The sequence below is a fragment of the Mauremys reevesii genome, linkage group 2 (assembly GCF_016161935.1).
Source record: "Mauremys reevesii isolate NIE-2019 linkage group 2, ASM1616193v1, whole genome shotgun sequence".
In the NCBI taxonomy this organism is placed as follows: domain Eukaryota; kingdom Metazoa; phylum Chordata; order Testudines; family Geoemydidae; genus Mauremys; species Mauremys reevesii.
The window spans coordinates 264,467,957-264,477,804 of record NC_052624.1 but is presented as its reverse complement, the minus strand read 5'-3'; the positions used below and the strand labels follow the sequence as shown (position 1 = coordinate 264,477,804).

At 46.8% G+C, this 9,848-nt stretch overlaps 1 long non-coding RNA gene across 1 annotated transcript; it reads right to left on the bottom strand.

The window, feature by feature from the left end:
* Nucleotides 1–1,530: 1,530 nt before the first annotated feature.
* LOC120397093 lies at nucleotides 1,531–7,783 on the bottom strand. The gene is made up of 3 exons (XR_005593673.1): nucleotides 7,688–7,783; nucleotides 1,876–2,052; nucleotides 1,531–1,660 (listed from the first exon to the last, which is right to left on the bottom strand). It is a non-coding gene; the product is annotated as an uncharacterized LOC120397093 (long non-coding RNA).
* Between the last annotated feature and the right edge of the window lie 2,065 nt (nucleotides 7,784–9,848).

The window sequence follows — 9,848 nt, the reverse complement described above, 5'->3', positions numbered from 1 at the left end:
TGATTACGGGTATGGAGCGTCTGCCATATGAGGAGAGATTAATAAAACTGGGACTTTTCATCTTGGAAAAGAGGTGACTAAGGGGGGATATGATAGAGGTCTATAAACTCATGAATGGTATAGAGAAAGTAAATAAGAAAGTGTTCTTTACTCCTTCTCATAACACAAGAACTAGAGGTCACCAAATGAAATTAATAGGCAGCAGATTTAAAAACAAACAAAAGTAAGTATTTTTTCATACAATGCACAGTCAACCTGTGGAACTCCTTGCCAGAGGATATTGTGAAGGCAAAGACTATAACAGGGTTCAAAAAAGAACTAGATAAATTCATGGAGGACAGGTCCATCAATGGCTATCAGCCAGGATGGGAGGGATGGTGTCCCTAGCCTCTGTTTGCCAGAAGCTGGGAATAAGTGACAGGGGATGGATCACTTAATGATTACCTGTTCTATTCATTCCCTCTGGGGCACCTGGCATTGGCCACTGTCAGAAGACAGGATACTGGGCTAGATGGACCTTTGGTCTGACCTAATTGGCCATTCTTATGTTCTTATTGTGGTAAATTTCAGGATCATAGGATTTTGAAAATAATAAATTTCACAGTTTCAGATATTTAAATCTGAAATTTCACAGTATTGTGACCATGGAGGTCCTGACCCAAAAGGGTATTGTGGGGGTGCAGTCACAAGGCTACTACTGCTGCTGGGGGCAGCGCTGGTTTCAGAGCTGGGCTCCCAGCCAGCAGCCGCAGAGCTTCCTGCGGCCGGTTCCTGAAGGTGGGTCTGAGCCAGCCCCAGGAGCAGCCTGTGCAGGGGAAGAGGAAGTGCCATCCCTGCCCAGCCCAGCCGGGACTAGCAGCTGGAGCCAGGCACAAGGTGGGAGCCCCCAGCTGGGGTGCCCCCAGCTCTGCCCTTCCCCGGCTCTGGGCCCAGTACTTCAGGGATAAAGGGGTCTTGGGCTGGCTGTGTGCAAGGGGGAGTGACCACATCACCCACCTGGGCAGTGGCACACATCACCTACCCGTAAGGCTGGCTCTGGCCCCCTGAAAAAAGTGGTGCCCCCACATACCATGCGACCCTCACTTCTGTGCTGCTGCTGGCAGTGGGGCTGCCTTCAGAGTTGGACACCCGGCCAGCAGCTGCCACTCTCCAGCCACACAGCTCCGAAAGCAGCGCAGAAGTAACAGTGGCAATATCCCATTCCCCCCTACAATAGCCAGATTTCGCTGGAGAGACCAGATTTCACAGTCCCTGGTGTGTTTTTCACAGCCGTGAACTTGGTAGGGTCCTACTCATAATATTAACCCAGGAATGTACGTGAAAACAAGAACACAGCTACATAAATTGCACGCAAGCCTGTTTCTTCGATTTTTTCTCAAATCCTCAGCATCTCTTTTTTTTAACATGCAGAATCTGTTCAGCTGTCTTCTGTAACTCACAGTGCCTTCCATTTCTTGGTGTCTCAATGCACTTTACAAGACAGTAAATCTGGAGCAGCCATTGTTACCAAATGATCATTTTTAATAAAGTGTTGGAGAGCAGATCTTCTTGTTCTCTTGAGACGGGGGAACACTGGCTTAAAACTGTCTTTCCGTGCTATGTGGAGGAACAGGGTGGATAAGGAACACATTGGATCTTTAACTTCCATCCTGGACAGTCACTAGAGACAGACAGGAAGGACTTCAGTTCATAACCATCAACCCATCCAGATCACAGCACATTTAACAATGCAACACATCTCTAGTCTTGCATTGTAGTGTAACCCACACACCTCCTGGGTGTGGTGTTCTGTCCCATCTAGTGGCACCGAGACCACTTAGAGAGAGATTAATGAGTCTGCTCTACAGCCTTAGCTAACAGCCATGTGGCTTTTACCTCATGCAGTAGAGACTCATGCATTTAGCTCCAGAGATCCCAGGTTTGATCTGGCCCACTGAGACCAGGGTCTGTCGGTATTACAGTAGTATCGTCATTGGTTCTGAGCCCAAATCCTGTTGTGTGACTTCACAGCCTGTGTTCTGTACCAGATGGCCAACTGAGCTACAGTAATACCTGTGGGCAAAAAGCGATAGTAGTCACAGAGGGATATAATGGTGCCTGCAAGGGAAATATATCAGATAATTAAGGTGGGTGTGCCAATTTCAGTAAAGTAAGTTTGAAAATGTTGCCCTGATGGGCCTAAACCTTAGGCATCTAAATAAATATAGCTTGATTTTCAGAAGTGCTGATTTTCCACAGTTAAATGAGACTTTACAAGGAATGGTGTCAATTCAATGACTCAAATGAATAAATAAATGATCAGAATACTTTTTCACTTAGGAGACCAAGTTTGAAAATGTTGGCCTGTGAACTGCTCTGAGCCTTCATTCAAAACTTAAACAGGCCCTTTCCAAGCCGTACATAAAATTAACTTTTATTCTTGCAGTCTGTGCTACATTTGTCCTAATTTTGTCCCAGAACAGGAGACTAAAGATGCTGCTAGAGAGACAGAGATTTTTATCCATCCATGACTCTCGTATGGCCCCCTTTGCCACATCTGAGCACCTTGTTGTCTTTACCATATTTATCCTCACACCACCCCTGTAAGTTAGAGAAGTGTTATTATCTCCATTTTATAGGTAACTGAAGCTGAGAGACTATATGACTTGCCTAAGCTAACAGTGGAAGCTTACGGCAGAGCAGAGACCTGAACCTAGACCTTCTAAGTCACAGGCTAGTATTCTACTCACTGAACTATCCTCTCTCTCCTTATGGTATTTCTGGTCTAGTGCAACTCCAGGAGACATAAACCCTGGCCCGGCCTACACTACAAAGTTAGAGCGATGCAAGTCACCTTACTTCAACCTATTTGTGCATATGTTTACAATCAAATTTTTCTCCGGATGACATAATCGTCCCATTACGGCAATGCAATAAAATCCCCTTTTAAAATAAATTAAAATAAAACCTACTGAGGTTGACACAGTGAAAGTGCAAACATTGCATGACTTGTGTTTATCCAAATAGTCCTCCAGCAGCTGTCCCACAATGCCCCATTCGCTGAGACAGTGATGCCCAGGGGTCACAGAGACCAGAAGCCACACTCCCCCTTTCAAGCCCAGACATGTTTTTGAAATTTCCTGATTGCCCATGTTGGTGAGAACACTTTGCAGCTCACACTTGTTGTGTGCAACTGCCTAGCTGACCATGCTGGCTCCACACATTAGACACACTCCTGCCTGGAGCACATGGGGAGTATTGGATCTTCTGGGCCTGTACGTAGAAGAGGCTGTGCACACACACAGCTATGGATCAGCCATGGAAATGTGGACATCTATGAGCAGATCGCACGGGGGATACAACAGGGAGCAGCAGCAGTGCCACATGAAAGTGAAGGACCTGCACCAGGGACACCACAAGGCCAGGGAGTGCAACAATAGATCTGGTGCTGAGCCACAGATCTGCTTCTTCTTCAAGGAACTTGGCAGAACCCCACCAGCACCCTGTAGATCACCTTGGATACCTCAGAGGAGCCTGAGACAGAGACCCCTTGCTGTGAACAGCGGGCAGGGGGAGGGGGGGTGGAATGCAGTGGGGGACTGTAGCCATGCTGCAAGGCAGGACCCAGGTAGCCAGTCCTGCCAGGTGAGTGCAGAAGAGCCTGATGAAGGAGAGGGAACTGGGGTGAGTATGCGCATGCATTTTTGTAACAATGCTTAAAGGTAAAGGTGGTGCCTGATGTGATGTTCATTGAGGCACCCAGTGCTGTGAATCACCTTGTTGCCACCTGCCTCCAGAGCGAGGGAGTTTGCCTTACTAGCCGGGTGTTAGCTCCCTAACACAATCAGCCTGTCAGCCACTCAAGCATTCTCCTTTGAGCTACACCAGCCCTGTCTTTGCCTTGCAGGATGACAACAGATGCACCCCAGCCACTGACTCCCTGGAAAGTGTCCCCCTGTGGTATGCAGCCCCTAAGCACTGGATACTCACAGAAATGCCAGGTCCTCTATTCCAAAGGGTGTCTCTCTTCTCGGCACAGCCCCAAGATGAAAATGCTGGAGAAGAGGTCAGATGTATTTTTTTTTATCTAGCAAGAGAGGTTTGCCCTTTCTAATCATGTCAGAGGGACAAGCTGTGAGTCTGTGAGAGGATAAAACAGCCAGGATAGGGTTAAGAGCTGTGCCTGTCACAAGACTCAATGGGGACTTTAAGGGAAGGGTAATTCCTCTTTTCAGAGACTGAGGTTATGTCTACATTGCAAACAAAACAAAACAAAAACAAAAAAACACTGCAGTGAGTCTCAAAGCCTGGGTCAATTGACTTGGGCTCATAAAGTTTATGCTATGGGGCTAAAAACTGCCATGAGTCTCAGGCTGGAGGCCAGGCTCTGAAACCTGGCTTGGGAGGGCTGGGTCACGGCTCCAGCCCAAATGGGAAAATCTACACTGCTATTTTTAGCCCTGTAGCATGAGCCCTGGGAGCCCAGGTCAATTGACCCAGGCTCTTAGACTGGTTGCTGCAGGGTTTTCTATTCAGTGTAGACATATCCTCAGAGAGGTAGGGGGAAACTTTCTGGAGGCTGCGGCCTGTGCTGGGCATAGGGATTGCTTAGTTTTGCATTATTTAGGAGTTTTTATGTATGAAAGATAAATTGTCCCCTAAGGCAAGAGCCTGAAATGGACTTGGGCGTGACACTGGTTCCTTTCTGGGCTGGTACGACAGCTCACCAGATTACAGCATACTTGAGACAAGAGGAGGAGCAGAGCTTCCAGGAAGGCAACAACAAAAAGCCACCATTTTAAGCAGCATGGTGAAAGATTGTGCTAGAGGGTCTTACCTCAATGCCAAGGTAATGCTGCTCCCTCTCTGGTGTGGTAGTACAGCCTGCCAGCTAAACTAGAGCTCCACTTGGGTAACCAGAGTTCAACTCAAAAGTCACAAAACCAGGCAAAGTCTTCCCCCAGCCTTGCCTACATTGTAGCCATTTCACGGAGAGGCTGCTCTCACTCTCACTCAGACACCAGGCAGGGTGGAAGAGACTTTCCACTCTCTCCCGGTCCCTAAAGATGGGCCTGTAAAATTAAAGCTAACATCCATAACAAACTTTGTCCATTTCCTGCTAACACAACTTCCTTCACCTACTTCTAAGTCCTGCCCCTGCCCGCTCTCTGACCAGTGTTAGACAAATTAGCTGCTTTCAGTCAGACTGTCCCCATCCCAGCATACCTTGCTGCTGCCTATAAATTCCAGCAGTCCTAGGAACTACAACTCTCAGTGCTTCTCAGGCAGGGTACAGCTGGGCCCTGACCCCATATTAAAGAACTCTGTTACATCTTGTAAATATCCTTTCACAAACACTTGCGAAGCTGAGTCTTGCTGGCATTGTGCACTAATATTACTCCCAGAAGTGTCAACGGTGGAAAAAAGATAGCTCACCAGCCAGGATTTACCAATTTTACTTCGATGCTTCTGTGGTTATTTCACTGTTTTACTCTTGGCATCTAATTCAATCATTTAGCAAACTTCCTAGTAAGGGGGCACAGGTCAAAAAGCTTAATTCTCTGAAGGAAGAAAACTAACACAAACAATAAAGCAACAATGCTGTGTGAACCCGTGTACACAATGCTGTGTGGGCAGTGTACACAGTGTAAGCCCATTAAACAAGTAACATTTCAACTTCCCTTTCCTTCCATTTCCCTTTATCTTTTCCCCTGCTGCTCACCTCACATTCTACACTAGCTGAGACTTAGCCCCCTGCCAGGTTTTTTTTATAGTTTGAAGTTTCTTGTTTGTTTGATCTCCACTTCCCCTAGTAATCATTTGATCTCTCTGGCCAAGCCTGTGTGCCATCAAATCCCCACCCTGAAGTGGTTATACTCCTGTGAACACAGAGATCTAATGACACAAGAAGATTAGAATCAGTTACTCTGTGCACTAACATGGCCAGTGCTACCTCCAGTGTTAGCAAGAGTGGGGATATTTTCATAAACTTCCCTAGTCATGTATCAGAGGGGTAGCCATGTTTGTCCCTTTTTACAGATCCAGACTAAGAGTCCTGTGACACCTTATAGACAGATGTACTGGCGCATAAGCTTTCGTGGGTGAATACCCACTTTGCTTTCGTGGGCGACTGACGAAGTGGGTATTCACCCACGAAAGTTTATGCTCCAATATGTCTTAGTCTATAAGGTGCCACAGGACTCTTTGTCACATTTTCTCTACTCATGTGAGAAAGGACTCCTCCCAGTTTTTTTTTGCCTTCCAGTCTATTGGAAGGTAGGCCCAGCCTGCACTGAAAATGTCACAAGGCAAATGTGAGCTTCACAGCAAGCAGATATAATTTTTGAAATAAAGTCCAATTTTTTTGTGATGGTGAGGGTAATTCACCACCGGAACAACTAAGCTGGAACAATAGTGGATTCTGCATCGTATAGCTCAAACAGACGCTATGGGCTTGCTACAGGAATGGGTTGGTAACATTCTGTGGCCTGTGTTATGCAGGACATCAGTCTAGATTATTATAATCCTCTCTTCTGCTTTACAATCTATGAATTTTTTATAGAATCCTAATCTTCAGCGAGACACTTCCTCAATAATGAGATAGACTGGCAAAAGAGAGCATCTGTCCACTGGCCAGAGTATGCCTTCCCACAGAAAAGCCAAAGGGAACACAGGACGCAGGGCCGGCTCCAGACCCCAGCGCGCCAAGCGCGCGCTTGGGGCGGCATCCCGCGGACCTCCCGCAGATGTGCCTGCGGAGGGGCCGCTGGTCCTGCGGCTCTGGTGGAGCATCCGCAGGCATGCCTGCGGGAGGTCCACCGGAGCTGCGGGACCAGTGGACCCTCCGCAGGCACGTCTGCGAGAGGTCCACCGGCGCCGCGGGACCGGCGACCGGCAGAGCGCCCCCCGCGGCGTGCCACCCTGCTTGGGGCAGCGGAAATCCTAGAGCCGCCCCTGACAGGACGATATTGCATAAAGTCTGTTTAAACTTACAGGAGGATTAGGTGCTGTTGTCAATTACATGAGCATAAATCTGGAGTAACTCCACTGAAGCCATTGAAATTGACTGCAGATTTAGGCCCCAATTCAGCAATGCACTTAAGCACATACTTAAATTTAAGCACGTGATTAAGTCCCACTCAGGCTCTAGAACTTCCCCATGGGTAGGCAGTGGCCACAGGGCAGAGCCCTCAAACCTATTGTGTATCCTGAAATCTACAAGGAAAATCCATGAGTCTTGGGCCATTTGGACAGAGGGGTTGCCCTGCTGCACCATGGGCCTATCATGCACCTGCCATCAGTGCAGATGGAAGTCAGAGGACTTTTCTAAAGAAGCTAGTACTGTCTGCGGCAATGTACCTGACAGTCGTGTCTAAAGGCCCCGCCCAAGATCCAGCTGCCTTAGGCACTGGACAACCACATAGTAGGAGACAGCCCTTATATTCACAAGACCTTATATTCTTAATAGACATGACACACCCAAGGTCACACAGCAGATCAGTGGCCAGGCAGAGAAAAGAACCCAGATTTCCTGTCTACCAATCCAGGGCTCTGTCCACTAGTCAACACTGCGTCTTCATCCCCCAGCTTCATCTCCCTCTGCTTGGCTACAACTCCAAGAGAACACAGAGCTGTAAACAGGGGTGGGGATTTTGAGGGGACTCTGCATTTTCAGAGAGAATAGATACTGCTGTCCTTATGTGCTTACCGTTTTTGATAGATATTTGCAAGCATTTCATCCCCTCTTTGCCTACAAGCAAAGGGGACAGTTTGGTTCCATATGAGCAAGTTCTTGTGCGGAATCTACTCCTTCTTCCTGTCTCTGAAATGGGAAGGTGGCCAGGGGGCATCCAATCAGCATGAATGAGTTCTTCTTCTGGGATGGTTGAATGAGGAGCCCTCCAAACAAAGAGCCAACACAGCTGGAAAAAACAGGAAAGAGCAAGACCTCACTGAAAACCAGATGCTGAATTCATGTTTTCCTTCAGGAAAAAAAAAATTATTGTAACAAAAAGCACTCTACACTTTTTATGTTAGAATAAAACCAAAAGAAAAGATTGCTCCTGAGCTTTTAAGTAGACATGTTTTATTCTTTTAATTAGTCTGAAATAAGTTTGACATATTTACATTTGAAATCCTGTTATTGATTGGAAAAGAAACATAGGCTTCCTGGCCTGGCATTGATCAGCGAAGTTGATGTGTTAGACTTGTTTTGTCTCTTGTAATAGCGCTTTCAAAAAATTGCTGTTGTTTTTGGATTAGCTGAATTGCAGAGTTAATTTACGTGAAGGGATTTAACAGACAAAACAGAAATCCTTTTAAACTGTGTCACTATGCTTATTGTGATGGGACAGGATGTACGAAGATGGGGAAGGGTGTAGCGAGAAAATATTGACTCTATTGGGAATGGTCCGCTGAGCAGCACAAAAAGTCTAGGGCATCTGGCATTGTAGTAATATACGGGGGATTGCAATTGAAGTAATGGCAGAAGAAAGAAAAGGAGAGGTGTCAAATGTTGTAAAAACCGGATTACATTGAAGGAGTTTGCCATGTCATGCCTGACCAACCTGATTGCCTTCTATGATGAGATAACTGGCTCTGTGGACATGGGGAAAGCAGTGGATGTGATATATCTTGACTTTAGCAAAGCTTTTGATATGGTCTCCCACAGTATTCTTGCCAGCAAGTTAAAAAGTATGGACTGGATGAATGGACAATAAGGTGGATAGAAAGCTGGATAGATTGTTGGGCTCAATGGGTAGTGATCAACGGGTCAATGTCTAGTTGGCAAGCTGTATCAAGCAGAATGCCCCAGGGATCAGTCCTGGGGACGGTTTTGTTCAACATCTTTATTAATTATCTGGATGATGGGATAGATTGCACCCCCATAAGTTCGCAGATGACACTAAGCGGTGAGGAGAGGTAGACACACTGGAGGGTAGGGATAGGGTCCAGAGTGACCTAGACAAATTGGAGGATTGGGCCAAAAGAAATCTGATGAGGTTCAACAAGGACAAGTGCAGAGTTCTGCACTTAGGACGGAAGAATCCCATGCACCACTACAGGCTGGGGACTGACTGGCTAAGCAGCAGTTCTGCAGAAAAGGACCTGGGGATTACAGTAGATGAGAAGCTGGATATGAGTCAGCCGTGTGCCTTTGTTGCCAAGAAGGCAAATGGCATATTGGGCTGCATTAGTAGGAGCATTGCCAGCAGATCGAGGTATTGCATCCAGTTTTGGGCCCTCACTACAGAAGAGGTGTGGAAAATTGGAGAGAGTCCAGTGGAGGGCAACCAAAATGATTAGGGGGCTGGGGCACATGACTTAAAAGGAGAGGCTGAGGAAACTGGGGTTATTTAGTCTGCAGAAGAGAAGAGTGTGTGTGTGTGTGGGGGGGGAATTTGATAACAGCCTTCAACTTCCTAGGAGGATGGAGCTCAGCTGTTCTCAGTGGTGGCAGATGACAGAACAAGGAGCAATGGTCTCAAGTTGCAATGGGGGAGGTCTAAGTTGAATATTAGGAAATGCTATTTCACTAGGAGGGTGGTGAAGCACTGGAATGGGTTACCTAGGGTGGTGGTGGAATCTCCAGCCTTAGAGGTTTTTAAGGCTCAGCTTAACAAAGCCCTGGCTGAGATGATTTAGTTGATGTTGGTCCTGCTTTGAGCAGGGGGTTGGACTAGATGACCTCTTGAGGTTTCTTCCAACCCTAATCTTTTATGATTCTATGATTATATGAGTTAATTGGTTGTAGCTAGGTAAATGGAAGGAATTTGGGCCCAGATCTATAAAGATGTTTAGGTGTCTAAGTCCTAGTCTTGAGATCCACTACGATACACAAAACTCCTACTGACTCCTGTAGATGCCTA